We start from the raw sequence: 22708 nt of genomic DNA, 5'->3' as shown, positions 1-22708 counted from the left end.
CTGCTACTGTACTACCTTCTAATTGTTAATATTGTTTAGGTTTTCATTTCTTTATAATCATATGGCTGCTCCAGATGTTGCGAGACCTGCGTGTCTCCCATTTTACTATCCTATCGCCCTGTTATACATTTTCGGTGACACAAATAAAAGCCGTTTGAACCACAAAGAAAAGAAAACTTGAGTTTAATATTGCATAATAAATCACACCAATGGTTGCATATTTAAATTGTATTTAGTATTTCCAGCTTGGCCTGTTTTATGGCAGATTTACTTTACCTAATAAAACACATCACCCCATAACTATAACCCACTAACACTACATGATTGCAGTAGTCACATACATAAAAGCATAACTTTGATTTGAGGTAAATCTATTTCCAGCCCATAATGTAGAAATTAACTTCACATACATTTTATTTTGGTAAATCTTGTAAATTGAATGTAAACTTTAAGCGTTATTTTTTTCCATTGTATATCATACCACTAATTATTTCCTACTTGGTTGTTTCCTGGAAGTTTTTTTGGGGGGGATGGAAGGAGGGGGGGAAAGCTAATACTTTTTATTAAGAGGAGTAATGGAATAGAAAGTGGATCATACTTTAAGGATTCACTATTGCATAAATGTTTAATATACAATGCAATAATATGCAATACAATAATACAATAATATATTTGTAATAACATCTTTCAATTGTACAGCATGTACCAGATCCCACTCTCCTGATATTTTTGTTTCTATTAGAAATTCACAAATTCAGGACAAAGCCAAAATATCTATGGTGCCATATTTAAAAAATCAACAAAAACCATATGAAAGGAATTCAACTTTAATAAAACAAATTATACAGACAACACATAAAGACCTAGATTAAACAAATACAAAAATTAGAAAACTAGGAGAAATGGACAAAAAACATTGAACATTTATATAAAATATAAGAAGAGAGAAAGAAAAAAAATGAAAAAGGGTGACTGGTAGGTGAAAAGGGCTTGCAGAGAGGAAAGGAGAAACGTGTAAAATAAAAAAAAACTATATATAGATAAGAAATAAAAATAATGGTAAAGATTTTTGCATGGAGGGAGGAAGGTCGGGTACTGTACACACTCAATAGATGTGAACTTGAAGATATAAGTCATGGCCCTTCTGTTAATCCCTTAAGGACACATGACATGTGTGACATGTCATGATTCCCTTTTATTCCAGAAGTTTGGTCCTTAAGGTGTTAAGCCTCTGTATCCATTCCATGCATGTCACACCTTGCTATGTAATACCAAATTGCCTTGAAGCCTAGGAGACATTTCTTCCATCTTATACATGATTCACAGTTTTCCAAAAGCATCTCTAAGACTCTAATTTGAGTCTTTCCCCCTCTTTCCTAGCATAGTCTTCCTGTTGCACATATTTTCTCACAATCTGCTAATGATGATCAGGACAAGCGAGTAAATGAATGGATGCAATTTAGTAATGCCAATATTATAATATTATAATATAATGTACAGCACATACAAAATAAGGGGGTGGGACAACGCTAACAAACTTACCAAATAGAAGTACGGCAGGCGGCACTTAAGACCCCAGACAGAGTGGCACAGGGGAGTGATTATTGGATATTGTTTAAATAAAGGTGTGCATGCAATAATGTGTGGGAGCAACATTGACTAATGTGTGGGAGCAACAAAAAGCTATAATCACAGCTGCTGTATAGGAGAGAAGGCTTTTTAATGACTCCAGAGAGCTATAAGCACTGCAGCCTGGACCAGTGGAAGAGGTCCTTAGAGACCTCAGCCCAGCTTCGGCTCCCCAGTTGCAGCGAGGAAGCTGACCTAACAGAAATAGTCAGCCTGAGTACAGGAGCTACATTACAAACAAAGTACAATCTTGTTAATACTCTGTTTTATTCAGTGTTCAAAGAAAAAATTAGGTCCCCGCAAACAGTTTTAAAACGCGTGTTCAGCTTTACACAGAGCTAAAACTAAAACCTATTAAACAGACTGACAGCCCTGCCTTACCTCTAAGTAAATGTCTGTCTGAGTCTCACACACTGCCGTTTATAGAATCTACCTAGTTTCATTTAAAAAAAAAATAAAAAAAAAAAATTGGACTATGGATCAAAAAAAATCTCCACTTTTCAGAGGATAGGATTAATTCTGTCACCAGTTCTAGGCAGAAACTACCTAGGTTAAGTAATAGTAATACCTAATGCCTGCGTTCCAATGCCAAACCAACATACTGTGTGCTCACTGCTTAACGACTCAGCTCACACTGTCTCACTCTCAGTGTTCCAGAAGAAACAGGAAATGACAGCCTGCCAATCTTAACGGACCACTCCACACCCCAAGCACTTCAGCTTACTGAAGTGCTTTATGGATGAGGAGTACTCTAGTTTAACTATAGTTCATAAAAGTTCTGAGATTTAGAAAGGGTCCGGTGATGGAACACACGGTCTCTCTAGGAGTGATCCAAATGATTAGGAAGGAAGTTGATCCAATCAGTCAGATTAACACATTAATTGTGCACTGAGGTGTTGGAGATTGGAGTTTAGATAACCAAAGGGGTGTGTACTTCCATGCCGTCTTAAAGCGTCAGTAATAAACAAATAAAATTCCTGACATAACCCCCCAAGGACCTACCTCAGGGAGCGAAAAGGTTTATGAGGAAATTTTTAAACTCCCCCCTGGTTGTCAAACAGCCAGGCAGGATTCTTTCCTACTTCTGATAGCTCTCCTGAGCTAACGGAAATGGCAGGCATTCTCTACTTGAGCGTGCCTGCCTCCCATTCCCTCACATACCTCAGACCAACTCCTCTGTGTAGACAGGCGCACGTAACCACTAAATCAGAGGCTTCTTCACGAGAAGCCTCTGATTGGTTATTTTTCTGTGAAGTGACTGAATGTCTCTTCCAGGAAAAAGGGGGGGGGAGGGGGGACCTTACAAAGGCAGCAGTTCTTAAGAATTGTAACCTTTGCCAACTCTCTTAAGATACACCCCCAATTAATACATGCATGAAAATTCATGGACAGAATGATGATTGGTTCACAATTTTAGTCACATGATTGGACAGAAAACATCCTCACCAGACATTGTGTTTGCTGCACTCTGGCTGAATTTTGCATCACACACACAAGATTAATTAGGTGGCAGGATGTTGTCTAAACAATTCAGTCATTGAGCTTTTTTGTCATTCTGACATTCATAGAACAGCATTTTTTCTTTTTCTGACTAAATTGATGAACATTTTAGTTGTTGGTACTTTCTGATAAAGTATTCAGGGAAACAATCAGGAAAGGTAAGGTAAAAAAACTAGTTTTATTTAAAACAAAGATAATAAAACCAATGACATAAAAACACTAACGCATTTCACCCAAAGGGGCTTTTTCAAAACCACTTTTTACCTCCTTGGTGGGGAGAAAACCACTTACGCTACACAGTATTGAGCAAACACCTCATTTATTGTATACCTCTTTTTTTTTTGCTTTTACAACAAAACAAAGAGCACTATTTTTCTGTTTATTCTCATTTTACGGAATTGGTGAATATTTGTGGTGCAATTTGGAGGGAAATACCCATGAACATTCGACACTTCAATTGGTCCTTAACCCTGACCTACCATTTACAAGAAACTAAACTGAGCGACATATCCACAGACAGGAATTATACAGACCAGGCACATGTATCTGGAGCTGAACTTAAGCTCCAGAAAATTTCAAGTGACGTTTCTCGTACTGTACCTCACCACCTATAGAATATACTACACTATATTCTATTTTATGTCTTCATAGTTTCCATATTGACTCACCACCATAAGAGTTTGTTTGTTTGTTTTTTGCTTCCCTGTACCCTTTCCTGACCTATACCTAGTTACGACCAGAGAGAAGAGACTCTGGTTTGGGAATCTAACAAGCGCTAGGAACCTTACTACAGCATTGAGCGGATTGGAGGCAATGCCAGCTTTGGCAGACCCGCCCAGCACTGCAGTAAAGGTTTTTAATTTAACTTATTTAAGTTTTTAACTTACTTTAAGGGGGATGAAGGGAGCAAGGAATACATGTTTGTATTCCTGACCTTATAGTGTTCCTTTAATGCAAGTAGCAGTCCAATAGAGGTATCTCACTGTTAAGAAAAACAAAATACAGATTTATATTGCATGTATATTTGAAATTTTACGGTTTTTTTTTACTTATTTTGACAAGTCAACTGGGGGGGAGGCAATTGCAGGTTTTTCTCTCTGTCAGCTTTCCCATGCATCAATCTCAATAACTTATTTCTATATGAAAAGTTAAATGTGCAATGTCAATGTGAAGCAGGAAACGGTCTTGCTAAACCAGTTGTCACATAGTTGAAAGCTAGGAGCAGATCCGCAGCACAATTTCAGGAGGGTTTCTGAAAGCTTATATTGTGGCAACATAAGGGCAAATATTGCTGGAGACTCGCAATTGGACAATTCAAGGCTGGACTAGGCTGCCTCTCACGGTGGCAGACAAGTGCAGGGAATATTATTTCTAGTATATCGCTGCAACAGCAGGTAAATTCTGCATGATACACTACAGCTTTACTAATCTAGAGTATGGTATTGAACAGTTACTGATCTAGAACAGGCATGATGGTTGCAGGACATGCTGTGCAGAAAACTATAGACTACCACGAGGAAGCCCTCCGCCTACCTATGCTCAGAGGAGGCATACACATGTTGCAGTCCTGGGATTTGAATTGCAACTGAACCACAAATCCCAGAAGTACATTACGTATTTTGTTTCTCTTGGATAGTATTAGTTATGTTACTATATGTGTAGATAGGTTATAGGTTCAGTCTCTGGTATTTTCATCTGGTGCTTTCGGTTTAGTCTCTGGTGATTCCATTTTTACAAAGCACAGAAAATAGGAAGCTTTTTTTCTAATGCAATACATATAAAGCATCTCTGAAAACAAGCAATATTTTTTTAACTTCTGGTTCTAGTTTGAGCTCTAAAAAAAACTTGGAGTTAATTTAATTTAAACAAAATACCAGCATGTGCTGCAGTAATATGTCTACATGTATTTGTCTGTTTCTTGATTATACTACACAGATTTCACTTTGGTTTTAAACAGATCATATGCCTCCTTTTATAATGGAAAAAAATAATTGTCTGTAGTTTCTGGGGGCATTCTTTTGGGAATCTGGGTGAAAATCGGAGGTTGAGTTTCAGAATATTTGTGGTATGGGTATATGATAAGAGTAACATTGGGGGGACAGTTGCACCAATCAGATACATTTATGTGGGGGTAGTGGGGACAATCATGCTCACCCATGATGGTCTAAACCATCACTATCTACTAGTTGGTCTCTGAGACCTGACCAGTTACAGCTATCAGACTTTACCAGTTATCAAAGCGCAGGAGCTGATTGTTAAACTAAATTATGCCTGGCAGATTCAAACAGGGAAGTGCATAGGTTATGTTTGGCATCAGACTATAAGAGATTGGTGACAATCCATCTCATCTTTGCTGCTGTATGTGCAGCCGTAAAATAACCCATAATTGAAGAGAAGAATGCTGTGTAACTATGTTAAAGGACCATTTTAAACCTTCCTAAAAGCAACGCAAAAAAAAAACCCATTAACTTGTTTAATCTAGAATTGATGTGCATATGAGTACAGTGGTTTGCATGCATGTGAGTGTGTTTGCATATTGCTTACTGTTGGAATGACACTGAGAAAAGTTTCAGCATAAAAAAGGTGTGAATTAAAAACGTCACCTGTGTCAAACAGACATAGAGAAAATGCTGAATACATCACAGATTATGCAAACATGCATGTTATATAGGATCAGACCATATCCAAAATCCTCTAGATGTTTAAGCCAAACTGTATGTCTAAACTAGCCCAAACCCCAACATTCTAACTTTAATCCTACACTTTTATACAGCAGCCTGTGATTTTCGTTATTCGGCACTTCAGCACTTTGGTTCGGTTCGGCACTTCCGAAATTCGGGACTTCAGCAATCTAGCACTTTGGTTCGGTTCGGCACTTCCAAAATGCGGGACTTTGGCACTTCGGCAATTCGGACATTCAGAAGCATCCCTCTCTTGCCACCACAATCACTTACACATCTGTAGGGCTCCCCAAGGCCTAACCCGAATCCTATCCCTAACCCTACCTCTAGGGTTAGGTGGTGAGAGGTAGGGTTAGGTGCCCGGACTGCCACCACAACCACTTACACATTTATGGGGCTCCCAGTGCCAGGAATTAGCTTATTGGTCTAGATTCCTGTAATCATTCACGTCATTTTCCCTCATTCTCTTGTTTTACCACTTTTCAGAAATCCAAAGCACTTCGGCACTTCCGAAATTTGGCACTTCGGCAATTTGGTTCGGTTTGGTACTTCAGTAATTCAGCACTTCGGCAATTCGGTTTGGTTCGGCACTTCCGAAATTCGGGACTTCGGCAAATCGAAGGCATGCGAATGTCCGCATTTCCGAAATTCATCTGAATTTACATTCCGAACGAAATGAATTGTACATGTCTATTAGAAGAATCCTAGAAAGTAGTTCATTAATCAAAGCCTTTATTCTACCAGAGAATCCGACTGACAGTTTAGGGTAGAGAAGAGAGGGAGGGGCTAGTATCAGATGCCAAGGTCAAGTCCAGTGAGTCAGTAAGCAGGAGGAATAGTCATATAGAAAGATTTGGTGTACAAGCAAGAAGTCAGTCTGATAAGGAGTGAAAAGAGGAAGCCCTATCTAAAGTTGTCCCAAGGTCTAGTATGAGTACAATTTCCTGTGTGAACCAAGACTTGGTTTCTTAATTAGAGGACGATCAGTCAGGAAGGGGATTGGTGGGCTCCATGTAGGTAAAGCCTGCAGGGTGGAGAGAAATTTTCATAGCATGTAGCAAAGTTAATGAACACAATAACAGTGCTTAGAGGCACTGATGGCATGTGTTTATATTCCATTAGGTCTGTCAGTTCTCTTAAAGTCACAAGTAACACATATTACATTTCATAGGAACAGTTTTCATAATGCCTGATGCCTAGTACAAATGAGGGGCACTTTGTGCCAAGGAGACTGGACATCCCATAGCACTTTAAGGAAAGTGAGTATAGCACTATTATTATGCTAGAAATTGTCACATTGCCTGTTGCTCCTGCTCCAATACTGCACTAATGTTCCATATATTGTGATACGAGGCATCATATCTGCTAAACTCTTTTTCATAACCAGACCATAGCTATGGAGTGTTTCCTGCTACACATTTTCTGCCCTTGTATTTCTAATGTCAACCAATGATTATTTCATGACATGCTATTTAAACACGATCATACACTAATGTGGTCTCTTGTTACTCGCTAGTGGATTATTGATAGAGAAGTCAAAATCTGTGCCAAAGTCACCAGAAAACCAACATTTTTTTCTGTCACTCTTAGCTTTTTACTTATACATGACCCTCCATACTTCTTTCCCCTGATCTCTCCCTTTTCATAGTCAGTTTCACTATTCTAAGTACCAGTAATATGGCCATTCTATAGGTAAGGTGATACCACTATTAAGATACTTGGCATTTCATTATTTGTCAATGAAACTCCCTCAAGGAAAAACTGAAAATAATCTTTAAGTCAGATATGCTTACATTTTAGCTGCTGTGGCCTAATATTTGAAATTCATTTTGAGTTAATTTTGAATTCTTATTTTAGTAAATAATCTTGTTAGTGTTTAGTAACCATTCACTTGCTTTTCAATAGTTATACCTCCTAGCATTGGGTGGAATGTGATCAGGACGGTGTGAGTGGGGTTACTTGGGTCACTGGCAATGATAATCTACCCACATAAGGGACATGTCATGCTGGTGTCAATACACACCGGGCTGACTGACAGTCTCCAGGCCAGATCCATACACAGAAGACCTTGCAGAGAACTTGTGATTTCTATCCACCTGTTTTCTTTTTTACTATTTATTTATGTGTTATATAGATCCAAACAAATGCAAAAAAAAACTGGTTGATGCACTTTTTACAACAAACTAGGAAACAATTTCTTCTTGACCCCAGAATGACAGTCAGATCTCTCCTTGAATCAAAAAAATATTACCCTACTAATTAGAAATTATATCCATGAATATTGTGTTTTAGAAAGTATTAATTCAATTGCTTTTTAAATATCTGTATAGACTCTGATAAAACCACCTCTTCAGGAAGAGGATTCCACATCCTTATTGTTCTTGTAAAAAAAAACTTTTCTTTGCCTTAGACAAAATCTCCTCTGTTCCAGTCTAAGTGTGAAACCTTGTGTCCTATGTATATTAATGGTTATGAATACTATTCTAGCAACCTAGTTTGTTACCCTACCCTTACATTTGGTGTCACTATACCCCATTCCCTCTAGCATGTACGTAAGTCTTCAGTGAATACTATTCTACCAACCTAGATTTCTACCCTACCCTTACCTTTTGTGTTATTATACCCCACTCCCTCTAGCATGTAAGCTCATTGAGCTGGGTCCTCAACCATCTTGTGTGTCAAACTCGTCTGGTTACAAACACGTTTGTTTGACCACCCATTGTATAGCGCTGCGGAAATTGTTTGTGGTTTATAAATAATAATATTAATAATATGCCATTGGAGTGCCCAGTCCCCCAATCTATCTAAATCCCTCTTCAGCAAAGCAATATCCTGCTCACATTGTATTACTGTCCAGGGTTTTGAGCCATCTGCAGACACTGAAACATGACTTTACTGCAAATGTCAAGATCATTTATAAATGTTGCATTATGTATATGTTGCAAAGAAGCGACAGAAAATTGAGAGACACCACTTACCACTTTTGTCCAGTAAGAACATTTACCATTAATGAGAACTTTCTGTACTCTATCCTTAAAGGGACACTCCAGGCACCCAGACCACTTCTGCTCATTGGAGTGGTCTGGGTGCCAACTCCCACTACCCTTAACCCTGCAAGTGTAATTACTGCAGTTTTTTTTAAACTGCAATAATTACCTTGCAGGGTTAAGTCCTCCCCTAGTGGCTGTCTATTAGACAGCCACTAGAGGACACTTCCTGCTCTATAGCACAGGTTTTCTGTGCTAGAGCGTCGCTGGACGTCCTCACGCTGTGTGAGGACCTCCAGCGTCGCTCTATTCCCCATAGGGGACGTAAGCAGACGTAAGCAGAAGGAGGAGCGGCAGGGGAGGAGGAAGCAGCGACGTGGGACCTGTCGCTGCCTCTGGTAAGTCACTGAAGGGGTTTTCCCCCCTTCAGCAACTGGGGATTGGGGGGTGGGAGGGAGAGGGACCCTCCAGTGCCAGGAAAACGGATCGTTTTCCTGGCACGGGAGTTTCCCTTTAAGCCAATGCTCTACCCAAGAACAAGAATTTTAATCTAGGCCAATTTCTTTTAGTTTGAACAGTAACCTAATGTAACAGTATCAAATGCCTTGGCAAAATCCAAGTAGATCACATCACTGCAACACCCTGATTTATACATCTACTTACTTCTTTGTAGAATACATTTAGGTTAGTTTGGTATGACCTATGTTTCATAAAACTATGCTATGCTAATAACAATATTCTTACCAGTGAGATCCACCCTCCCCCCCCCTCCCAAACCCCCAGCAGTAAACCTACTGTAGCGGAATGCCGTAAGCCTGTCCTATAACATGCCTGTGTGATTGTATTCGGTATATTTTTCCTGTGTTAATTTTCCTATTCGTATGTTTTCTGTGTGAATTGTATGCTATTCGGTAGTTTCCATCCGTACCATATGCATATGGAAACTACCGAACAGAGGGACCACCCCAGAGAGAAGTGTGTTAGCAATTAAGGTTCACATATTTCCTAAACCGCAAGTTAACAAGCTCGTTAGGATTGTATCTGGGTGGCCGCCATTCGGCATGCGTACACGTGGCGGCGGCCATCTTACGCATGAAAATCTCAGCGGTGTTTGGTCGTCGAGTGTCTGGAACTCAAATCAGACACTCAAACAACCGAACACCGCTGAGACCTCCAGAGCTCCGTAACTACCGAACGGAGAGTCCTAACGAATCCCCATTCGGTAGAAACAAAGTACCGAATGAGGGAACCAATATCTAGGCGGATGGAAGTATGGATGGCAATTGTAAGAGTATGTTTTAACTGCCGAACGGAGACCGACCGCAGGGCCCAATCTTATGGAACCCTTTTCGGATACCAACTCGTGTGCGGTCGGTCAAACTTCACCTTCCCGTAACTACCGAACCACTGGTCCGATCTGGGTGAATTTTGGATATAATAGTCACCCAGATCAGGGCTACCTAGCGGTACCCTAATATTAATGTTATGTGATGGTTTAGGGGTACATCCAGGTTTGGGGTAAATTACTGTGCAAGTTAAGGGGATTATGACTCACTCTGAGGGGAGGAGAGGTGTGGGAGGTAACAAGCACTGTATTGGTTACTGTCCTAATTAATGTGAATCCCTCCCTTGCATGGGAGCAGGCTTTATAAGAAACCCTGGAATAAACGATTGTTAGTTCTACTCCTGAAACTGTGTGTCGTCCAGTTATTGGGAGTGCTGTGGGGATATTGCTGTACCTTTTTACCTGCTGGAAACTCTGCTGTGGATTTACTAATGACTTGTTCCTGAGCCCCCCTAGGATCTTAAGTGGAGAATAGCTGCGAGAAATCAGCTCTCCGCTACATTGGTTGGCAGCGCTGGGATCCAGACTCACAGAGGAACAAGGATTAATGGAGATTGACCTTTCTACTCTAAAGAGATCCACATTGAAAGAACTTCTGGAAGCAAAAGGTGTTTCAGCCAGCTGCAAATCTAAAGCAACGCTTATCACTGAAGTAATGGCAGAATACAGAGCAGAAGAGGTCCAGGCCACGGAACAAAGACCTGAAACAGAACAGGAAGAGTTCCAAAGACAATTACAATTCAGGCTGGCTTTTTATGGAGAAAACCCACCAACAGAGATCATCTCTAAAACGATGACAGAGGTGCAGGAGTTTGTGATGAGCAAAAGGAGACCACAAACACCGGAAAGAAGTGCAGCAGGAGCTGTGACACAAGAGGGTAAGCCCAAAATTCCCTATCAAGCTTTTAAAACGTATGTGGAAGCAGAGGAGGATATAGATGCCTTCCTCCAAGACTTTGAGAGACTATGTACGCTGCATAACATACCAAGGGAAGAGTGGGTACCCATATTAGCAGGACGGCTGTCAGGGAGGGCAGCTGAAGCCTACCGCACTGTACCAGATGTTGAAATTAGGAACTATAGCCGGGTAAAAGAGATTATCCTGGCCCGGTATGCAATAACACCAGAGGCATACCGGAGGCGCTTCAGGGAACTGAAAAAGGCTGACAAAGACTCGCACGCAGAGTGGGCTTGCCGACTAGAAAGGGCAGCTCTTGGGTGGATGCAGTCCAGTAAAGCGCGGTCCATGGAGGACTTGTTACAAATGTTGCTATTGGAACAGTTTTATGAGGGGATATCCGCAGAACTGCAGGAATGGGTGAGGGATCGTAACCCCACCTCCCTCACCGAGGCTGCCAAAAAGGCAGATGATTTTATGGATGCCCGCAGACAAACCAAGGCAGTGAATACTAAAACTGCCATGCGGCCGCTGGGAGGAAATTCCTTCTCCCCTAACCCGCAGCCCCCACCAAGACAACTCCCTCCACCAGCACCAGCAGCAGCGCAACCGAGATACCGCACACCTGCTTCTGTGCAATGCCACCGGTGCCAGAAGTGGGGACATTTCCAGCGAGATTGTCCGCAGTCTAGAGACCGCACCACCTGGATCCGACCAGGGCCTCCACCACCACCACCGAGAGCAGCAGCGCACCACTACCAGGACGAGGTACCACTTCCCTACAGCTCTGCAGTTCCAGTCACGACTGTGGAACAGTGGGAAGTGCTGCATGAGGCCAACCCATTACAGGCACAGGCGGACAATCGACAGCACCATAGGCAGACCGTGTATCTAGAAGGGAAGCCTATGCAGGGGCTCAGAGACTCGGGAGCCACCATCACCTTGGTTCAAAGTCATTTGGTTTCTGACAAGGCCAAACTGAATAAGACTGTGGCTGTCAGGGTTGCAGGGGGAGCCGTGTATCGGCTAGACACAGCCAGGGTACACTTGCATTGGGGTGCGGGGTTTGGGAATGTAGAAGTGAGACTAATGCCGCAATTACCTGCTGAGGTGGTCCTGGGGAATGATCTGGGCAAACTCACCTCCGCATTTGAGCCCCAAACTACTGAGGAAGCGCACCCAGTAGTCACCAGGCAACAGGCCCGCACCCAGCACAACAACGCACTGCCGGAGGTCCAGGTAAGAGATTCATCCCCTTCCCTAGACTGTATCCCTTGGGCCCCTCCTGACGAGTTTGTAGCCGAAGTGATCACTGACCCTACCCTACAAGTATACCGAGACAAGGTCACCTCTAACCAACCGGGGGCGGAGGGGGAAAGATTTGTGTGGGACAGACAGTTATTGTACCGAGAGACGAGTAAACAGATAGCTGGGTCAGACCCCATTGCTGCAAGGCAGCTGGTAGTACCCCAGAGGTACCGAACCGAATTACTCCGGATAGCGCACGATATTCCGCTATCCGGACATTTGGGGGTCAGTCGTACCAGATATCGACTGACCCAAAGTTTCTTCTGGCCAGGGATTAGCCAGGAGGTGCGCAGATATTGCAATACCTGCGATACGTGCCAGAGGGTAGGAAAGAGGGGGGATAAGCGTAAGGCTAAACTGCACCCACTACCCATAATCGAAGAACCCTTTCATAGGGTCGCAGTAGATATTGTAGGCCCCCTCCGGAAGCCTAGCCCATCGGGCAAACGGTACATCTTGACCGTAGTGGACTACGCCACTCGCTACCCCGAGGCGGTAGCCCTAACTAACATACATGCAGAGACGGTGGCTGAGGCGCTGATGCAGATTTTCTCCCGGATGGGGTTACCCAGGGAGATCATCTCGGATCAGGGCACTCAGTTCACGGCAGAAGTCACCCAACAGCTCTGGAAGTTTTGTAAAGTTAAGCCCATAATTAGTGCTCCCTACCACCCCCAGACTAATGGGCTCTGCGAACGGTTCAATGGCACCTTAAAACAGATGCTCCGAACCTTCGCAGAGACTCACCGAGACTGGGAAAAATTCCTGCCGCACCTACTGTTCGCTTACAGGGAGGTGCCGCAAGAATCTACGGGATTCTCCCCCTTTGAACTGCTATTCGGGAGGAGGGTAAGGGGGCCCCTAGACTTAATTAGAGAACATTGGGAGGGAGACCGTAGCGCCGACGGCACCCCTATTGTACCATATGTGTTGGCCCTCCGAGATCGCCTGGAAGCACTCACGAAGACGGTGAAGGAAAACCTACAGGTGGCTCAGACGCGTCAGCGCACCTGGTACGATAAGGGCGCCAGGGACCGTAGCTTCCAGGTCGGGCAGAAAGTTTTAATTTTAAAACCTGTCCGACACGATAAGCTACAGGCCGCCTGGCAAGGCCCTTATAAAGTGGTAGAACAACGATGTGACACCACTTATATAATTGGCCACTGCGCAGGGACTGGGGGGCAACGCATGATCCATGTGAACATGATGAAGCCCTACCAGGAACGTTCAGAGGAGGTGACAGCTATCTGCGCACCCACCTCTGAAGAAGGCGACAGCCTACCCCTCCCCGATCTGTTAGAAGACGGACAGCTGGCTGGGGATTTAGGAGCAGTTGTATTGGGGGATCGGTTGAGCCCACAGGAGCGTATCGAGGTACAACAGCTACTGCACGAAAAGCAGGAAACCTTTTCTAATGTACCTGGATACACCCCTCTGGCTACCCACCGAGTAGAAACCCCAGGACAACTTCCCATGCGCCAGCCGGCGTACCGCATCACTGAAGCGGTACGGGAGAATATGCGCAAAGAGATTGAGGAGATGATTCAGTTAGGAGTAATTGAACCCTCAGATAGCCCCTGGGCTTCTCCAGTGGTCCTCGTACCAAAACGGGACGGCACGACCCGCTTTTGCGTAGACTACAGGAGATTGAATGAGAAGACAGTATCCGACGCATACCCGATGCCTAGGATAGATGAGTTACTGGACCGGATGGCCAGGGGTCAATACCTTACCACTATTGATTTGTGTAAAGGGTATTGGCAGATTCCCTTGGCCCCGGACGCCATCCCTAAGTCCGCCTTTGTCACCCCATTCGGCCTGTACCATTTCAAGGTCATGCCGTTTGGGATGAAAAACGCGCCGGCTACCTTCCAGCGGATGGTGGACCGCCTCCTAGATGGGTTCCAAGACTATACCTGCGCATATCTCGATGATATTGCCATATTTAGCAATACCTGGCAGGAGCACTTGGCCCATATAGGAGCGGTCCTAGACAGGATCAGGGAGGCTGGTTTAACCTTAAAACCAGCTAAATGTAGCATTGGGATGGCCGAGGTACAGTACCTGGGCCACAGAGTGGGCTGTGGTAAACAAAAGCCGGAACCAGCCAAAGTAGAGGCGGTAGCACAGTGGCCTACCCCGAAAACTAAAACCCAGGTGTTAGCCTTCCGAGGGACAGCAGGGTACTACCGGAAGTTTGTCCCCAATTTTAGTGCCCTGGCCAAACCCCTCACTGACCTGACACGTAAAAACCTTCCCCGCCAAGTAACCTGGACCCCGGAGTGTGAGCAGGCATTCCAACACCTGAAAGATGCACTTGTTAATGCCCCTGTCTTGGCCGCTCCCAATTCAACTAAACATTTTCTTGTTCACACAGACGCTTCTATGTTTGGATTGGGGGCAGTACTGAGCCAAGTCGGGGCCGATGGCGGAGAACACCCCGTGGCTTACATCAGTCGCAAACTTTTACCCCGGGAAGTAAGCTACGCCGCCATCGAGAAGGAATGCCTGGCTGTGGTGTGGGCCTTGAAGAAGTTGCAACCCTATTTATATGGACAGGCTTTTTCTCTGCTCACGGATCACAACCCGTTAGTCTGGCTGAACCGGGTGGCTGGGGACAATGCCAGGCTGCTGCGCTGGAGTTTGGCGCTGCAGCCTTTTGACTTTAACATTCAATACCGCCCGGGTAAGCAAAATGGAAACGCCGACGGGTTGTCACGACAAACTGATCTGGAGAAATGATCCGTGAGCACCCCGGTCATCCCCAAGCCGATCCGTATGGGATCAGACTGTGTATGCCGGCTTGTGGGCAAGGGGGAGCAGTGTAGCGGAATGCCGTAAGCCTGTCCTATAACATGCCTGTGTGATTGTATTCGGTGTATTTTTCCTGTGTTAATTTTCCTATTCGTATGTTTTCTGTGTGAATTGTATGCTATTCGGTAGTTTCCATCCGTACCATATGCATATGGAAACTACCGAACGGAGGGACCACCCCAGAGAGAAGTGTGTTAGCAATTAAGGTTCACATATTTCCTAAACCGCAAGTTAACAAGCTCGTTAGGATTGTATCTGGGTGGCCGCCATTCGGCATGCGTACACGTGGCGGCGGCCATCTTACGCATGAAAATCTCAGCGGTGTTTGGTCGTCGAGTGTCTGGAACTCAAATCGGACACTCAAACAACCGAACACCGCTGAGACCTCCAGAGCTCCGTAACTACCGAACGGAGAGTCCTAACGAATCCCCATTCGGTAGAAACAAAGTACCGAATGAGGGAACCAATATCTAAGCGGATGGAAATATGGATGGCAATTGTAAGAGTATGTTTTAACTGCTGAACGGAGACCGACCGCAGGGCCCAATCTTATGGAACCCTTTTCGGATACCAACTCGTGTGCGGTCGGTCAAACTTCACCTTCCCGTAACTACCGAACCACTGGTCCGATCTGGGTGAATTTTGGATATAATAGTCACCCAGATCAGGGCTACCTAGCGGTACCCTAATATTAATGTTATGTGATGGTTTAGGGGTACATCCAGGTTTGGGGTAAATTACTGTGCAAGTTAAGGGGATTATGACTCACTCTGAGGGGAGGAGAGGTGTGGGAGGTAACAAGCACTGTATTGGTTACTGTCCTAATTAATGTGAATCCCTCCCTTGCATGGGAGCAGGCTTTATAAGAAACCCTGGAATAAACGATTGTTAGTTCTACTCCTGAAACTGTGTGTCGTCCAGTTATTGGGAGTGCTGTGGGGATATTGCTGTACCTTTCTACCTGCTGGAAACTTTGCTGTGGATTTACTAATGACTTGTTCCTGAGCCCCCCTAGGATCTTAAGTGGAGAATAGCTGCGAGAAATCAGCTCTCCGCTACACCTACTGTCACTAAATACTTTTCCCCCTAAATAGTGTAAAAATGAGCTTTAGAATTACCTGTTTTAATATTTACTATGATCAGATTCTCTGCTCCTCCTCTGATTCTTTGTCATATCTCATTGCTTCCTGTATTTCAGTCAGACTGTCCACCAATGGCCGTGCTCCAGTGATTCTCTATAAATCAGTAATGGCATGCCTTAAAGGGAGTGCTCAACACGTGCCCACAATGCCTGTCCAAGCCTACTCGGAGTCCTCAGCATTTAGACAGTAGAACTTACACACCATATCACACACACAAACATTTCCTCACCACATTAAATATCATATAGTGTCATATGTTTATTATAAAAAATATATATAAAGAGACAGATAAACTGATAAATACCTATAGACATTTGTGTTATCTCTCAGAGATCTTTCTATCTATCTATCTATCTATATATCTATCTATCTCTGTCTAACTGTTTCTCTCTCTTGGGAGGTTAATTAACAGGGGCTGGAGGGAAAGGGATTAAGACTGGGTAGTGCGGTTGGAAAAAAAAAGGAAAAAAACAAAAACAACTTTTCATTATTGACACAGCACTACTTTGCAAAATAAATTCACAAATAACATATCGTATACAAATACAGGTGTATTCACAAACTTAGACATAGAGGAAATGAAATCACTAACTACAGACATGTTCTAAAACACCACACACTGAAAAAATAATACAGGATTGTTTTTGTGCTTTTTAACTGTTTCCCAAAAAGTCTCAATATAACTTTTCTGCATGGAGTATTTTGTTTTATTTGTGGAAGTAAGAAGTCCTGCACGTTTACTATGTGCCTGAGGGTCTATGTATGTCGCAAATACAAAAAAAAGCTGATAAGGAGAACCAGCACTCTGAACAGTATATATAGGCTCAGATCTCCTTCTTTCAAGAACCTCTCAGTAGTTAAACAACAAATAATGTAGTTGCAAACCATATAGAATCAGAAGAAGATTTGATGCCACCTACAACATTTTGACCAGAATGCAGGGTCTTGGTCAGGCCTGAGTTTACAAAAACAGTTTAAACACCCACTTAAAGGGAAACTCCAGTGCCAGGAAAACGATCCGTTTTCCTGGCACTGGAGGGTCCCTCTCCCTCCCACCCCCCAATCCCCAGTTGCTGAAGGGGTGAAAACCCCTTCAGTGACTTACCAGAGGCAGCGACAGGTCCCACGTCGCTGCTTCCTCCTCCCCCGCCGCTCCTCCTTCTGCTAACGTCGGACTGATCTCGCCCGCCGGCCGAGGAGACCTAATGCGCATGCGCGGCAATGCCGCGCATGCGCATTAGCGCACCCCATAGGAAAGCATTGAAAATGAATTTCAATGCTTCCCTATGGGGAATAGAGCGACGCTGGAGGTCCTCACACAGCGTGAGGACGTCCAGCGACACTCTAGCACAGAAAACCTGTGCTATGAAGCAGGAAGTTCCCTCTAGTGGCTGTCTAATAGACAGCCACTAGGGGAGGACTTAACCCTGCAAGGTAATTATTGCAGTTTAAAAAAAACTGCAATAATTACACTTGCAGGGTTAAGAGTAGTGGGAGTTGGCACCCAGACCACTCCAATGAGCAGAAGTGGTCTGGGTGCCTGGAGTGTCCCTTTAATTATGCATTATGTGTACATGAACCGCCCCAAAGTCAAGCTAGATAATTGTATGTTAACATTAACCCCTTATGTACATTTGTGAAAAAAATACAAACGTATTTCACAATATGGCTGTGCTCAAACGTTTGCATACCCTTGAAGAATCAGTAATATATGTACCATTTTTGAAAAAAACATGAGTGAGCAGGCATTTCTTTTATTTCTTATGGAATTGATATTCAACTGTAGGTTATAACAGAATTACACACCAAAATAGTATAAGTGGAGCTCTAAAATACCTGAGTAATCTAATTTATATAATAACAGAATTGCACAATCATAAAACAAAACATGGCAACTAAGAAAAAAAATAAAATGACCCCTGTTCAAAAGTCTGCATACCCTTAGATCTTAATACTGTGTATTGCCCTCTTTAGCATCAATGACAGAGTGCAGTCTTTTGTAATTGTTGTCTCTGAGGCCCCAAATTCTTGCAGGTGGTATAGCTTCCCATTTGTCTTGGCAAAATTCCTCCAGGTCATATAAAGTCTTTGGTCATCTTGCATGAACGTTTGAGATCTTCCCAGAGTGGCTTGTTGATATTAAGGTCAGGAGACTGTGATGTCCACTTAAGAACCATCAGCTTTCCTGCTGTAACAACTGGAGGGTCAACTTGGCCTTGTGCTTAGGGTCATTGTCATGCTGAAAAGTCGAAGAGCGGCCCATGCGCAGCCTTCGTGCAGAAGAATGCAAATTGTCTGCCAGTATTTTCTGATAACATGCTGCATTCATCTTGCCATCATTTTTCACAAGAACCCCCATACCTTTAGAGCTCACACACCCCTAAAACATCAGTGAGCAACCACCATGCTTCACAGTGGGAATGGTATTCGCAGTGAGGATGGTCTTTTCACTCCAAATTACAGTGTGCCAGAAGCTGTGAGGCATGTCAAGATGTTATCAGGCATATTGTAACCGGGGTTTTTTGTGGCATGGGCGCAGTAAAGACTTCTTTCTCGCAACTCAACCATGCAGCTCATTTATGTTCAAGTATCGTAGTATTGTGCTAATTGAAAAACAAACACCATCTTTTAAAAGGGCAGCCTAAATTAGAGTTTGAGCACAACTGTAAATGCAATAAGCAGTAGAAGAGACCATTGCAAAGAATAATATAAAAAGAAGACCTCCTTAAAAATCAGTGTCCCTAGAGGGGGTGGAGAGGAACGTCGCTAGGAATGGCCGCTTGATTTGTGAGCTCCTCCACAGGCGGACAATACACGTAGCTCTAGCCCGGCGAAAACTCAGAAAATCCTGGTACAAAGAGTGGGACTCCAGGCCAAAACATGGCGCACCACGAACCCAAGCAAAAAAGCGTAAAATCAGGGGTTTTTACCGCAAAAAAAGTAAGCCAAACCGCTGCACCTCCTGGAGGGCCTAGAGGAAGATGGCGACCGAGAGTCAGAGGACAGCCATGACTCAAGCTCCCTGTTCCCTAAATCGAAACAGCATGACAACCAGCTGACAGCCTCCAGACTCCAAGCCATGCTGGGCGCGCAATTGACACAACTGCTATCCCAATTCCAGACTTCCATTGCTGGTATACAAAAGGATATTCAGGACGTCAGAGCCAAAACTACATCCCTGGAGAGTAAACTAGAGGAACAGGCCACAGCCCAAGACTCGTTAACAGCCCAACTGCACCAAATGGAAACAAGGCTGAACATACACGAGGCAAAACTCACTGACCTCGAGGACCGTTCCCACCGGAATAACCTGTGGCTGAGGGGAATCCCTGAAATTGTGCAAGTGGGGGACCTACAAACATACACGGTGGACTTGTTCTGTTGCCTGTGCCCAGACATCCCTGCAGAAATGTTCATGTTGGACAGAATACACCAAGTGGCGAAAGCCAGAACGGCCCCACCAACTGTGCCCAGGGATGTTCTGCTGCGGGCCCATTACCACCACATCAAAGAAGAACTCCTCAAAGCTAGCTGAACTACCAACAATCTGGCGGATTATGTGACTACATGTGACTGTATGTGACTGTGTGCATTTGACTGTGACTGACTATGGGTGATTGTATGAGACTGTTTGTATGTAATAACTGTATGTGTGAATGTGTATGCCTGTATATGACAATTCGGCAGTGCCAACATACAGGCCTGCCTTTACTGCAAAGTAAATTTGGTATTCCTCTGCCTTTAACAATTTAACTGCACAAACTATGGAAAATTGTCACGTTGAGACTTCCTTAGAAATGTTTGTTTAATCTGGATAGGGGCATTATATTCTGCATGGACCAAATGGTCATGTATTGATCTCCCATTTCCAAAGGCCATCACAGGAAACCATCTAAAATCCTCAATGTCTGGCTGTGCCCATTGTAAAATGTGACATTGTGTTTGCAGGATTGACCAAATTGGAATAGTCGAACTTCCGGTGTGTACCTGCTGGATACAATCAGGCAGCAGATCATGTATGTTAATGCCTTTTAAGGTGGATAGTTCCTTAGAAAGAAGTCTTTGTGGGTAATGTCGGAATTTATTACACACTTAATTTAGCCGAATGTTGCACGATTCAGTGTCAGTCATGATATGTTTTACCCTATACCCTAACCTAATGTGTATCTGTGTTTTATTGTGTTACTCTGACTTTGTGCTTATAGGCTTCACATAAATGTTCATGGGTGTTTTACTGGGCAACTGTATGTTAGCCTAACCCTTTTCATGTGTAGTTGTCTGTGGCCCTGCATAGGTGAAAATGGGTCTTTGTGATTTACTGTCTAACCATTGAGTGATGGAAATTGTGTTGTATGACTGAGGATGGGGATGTGTACTTTTCTTGTTGCTATGAGATAGTGCTAAGTAGTTGGGCGATCACATGGCCACAGGGGTCCTAATCCGCCATGGGGAGACTGTCTGGGCTGCAGGCAGTCTCCCCACAACGGGAGCACCGCCGATCGCCGCCGGGGGAACGACGGCGATCGGGTAAGTACATTGGACCGTTAGGACGGTTCAGGACCGTCCTCGGTCGGCAATGCAAAAATGCCGATGACGGTCCTGAACCGTCCTCGGTCCTTAAGGGGTTAATTGTGTTTAATATCTCTTTTATGCCTGACTGTAATGTTTTGTCTGATGTTTAGATGTGCTCGCTTTAGCATGTTTTTTTATTTTAAAAAAAGAACTGAGACAGTTTTTCCAGTATATCTAATAGAAGCTTATTTGACACATGTTTATCTGATATGGCTTCTTTTTTCTTTTCTGTACTGTACTATGCAATGTCTCAATTAAAGAATGATTGACAAAAATAAAATAAAAAATGCACACTTGTACGCTGTGATGTCCAACAAAGTGTTTTGGAAAGTTACAGGGTCAAATATAGGGCTTGCCCATTTTAATTTTTACACATTTCAATTTGCCGTTGGTTTGCTGGGCCTATGTTGCTTATAAGACCGTATGGAAGCCCATGAATGAAAATTACCCCTTTCATGGTATTTCGGACCGTTTCAGCATAAAAGGGGAAAAATCCGTTTAGGCGATAATCCCCTTTTCCCAAACAAGGCACAGCTACTATAAAAGCACCAAAACTCACGAATTCGGATATAAATGAATGCACCAAACTCCCGAACTGCATACAAGGGAATAAGGTAGCACTCCAGCTGGAACCTCACGAATAGCTGCTAGCAGACGAACAGGAAAAGCAGACATCAGCTTACACTCCTAGCAGTCAATCTCCAGCAGCATACAGTGAATCCCCCCAAGAACGAGACAAGGCTCCGTGTTGAAGGTCAAGCAGTGGTCTGTTTATTCAGGGCTACCTGCCCCTGTATTTATGCAGGTCTCCCACCTGGTGGACACTCCCCTAGGGGACCAGATGGAAGACTGAAACAGCAGACAGACATGTATCATTTTCGTACACACAGCCACAATACTTTCCCACCATGCATCTTGGTTTCCTCCTCCCTGCCCTGGAGATAATTAATGAAGTAATTCAATTATCTCCTAAGACAAAGGCCAGACTCCATTATGCACATGGTGACACAGAAACAGACTATCACTTTAAAATACATACAGACACATTTTATACATAAAACACAGACATGTAACATATCCCCAGATAGCTCAGGTCTGGGTGCACATTATTAGGTGAATGGCACCCAGATCACACAAATACATTTTAATTGCCATGGAGCCAAAGTCTTTAATTATACGAACAGGCTCCATGGCAGGCTATCTGGGTTACTACAGTTCACATAAAACAAACTACCGAATTTCCCTGCATTCACCAAATCCATACGAATGAGAACCAGGGGCTGGAGGTTCAGCGGTGCCTGCACGGAAAAGTGTCCGATTTTGGTGCATGAAAGCCGGGCAGAAAAGTGCTGGCTGCCCGGGGAGCTCCAGACCAGCGCCACTTAGCGGCCGCTAAGTGTAACAGCGGCCACACAGTTAACAGGCAATTAACCGCAGCTTCAGGGAGGTAAATTGGCAGCACACTCCAGCTTCTGGGTGGCCAATTAACAACGCAGGCTGGCTTCCCACGGCTCTGGGGAGGTTAGTGAACGGCTGTTGTTCGGTAGATGAAATCTACCGAACTGCTGTGCAGAAAGGGAGAAATAAATCCTTCTGCACAGTAAAATTAACCCTTTAGCTGCCGGTCCATAGTCCAGAGGCAGCAGGCGGGTAACCAGGCTCCTCCAATACAATGTGGCGAGATTGGTTTCGTCACACATGGCATACCACCTGCAAAAGTAGACAACATATGTTATTCAAAATGGGGATGTCTAGTCTGTTTTAGTAGCCACTTGGTCACAAACCCAATGCTTTGCACTGTACTTGGTTACTTGATGATGTGAGGCTTGCAT

The sequence above is a fragment of the Pelobates fuscus genome, chromosome 4 (genome assembly GCF_036172605.1).
Source record: "Pelobates fuscus isolate aPelFus1 chromosome 4, aPelFus1.pri, whole genome shotgun sequence".
Lineage (NCBI taxonomy): Eukaryota > Metazoa > Chordata > Amphibia > Anura > Pelobatidae > Pelobates > Pelobates fuscus.
Note: the sequence above shows the minus strand (reverse complement) of the source record.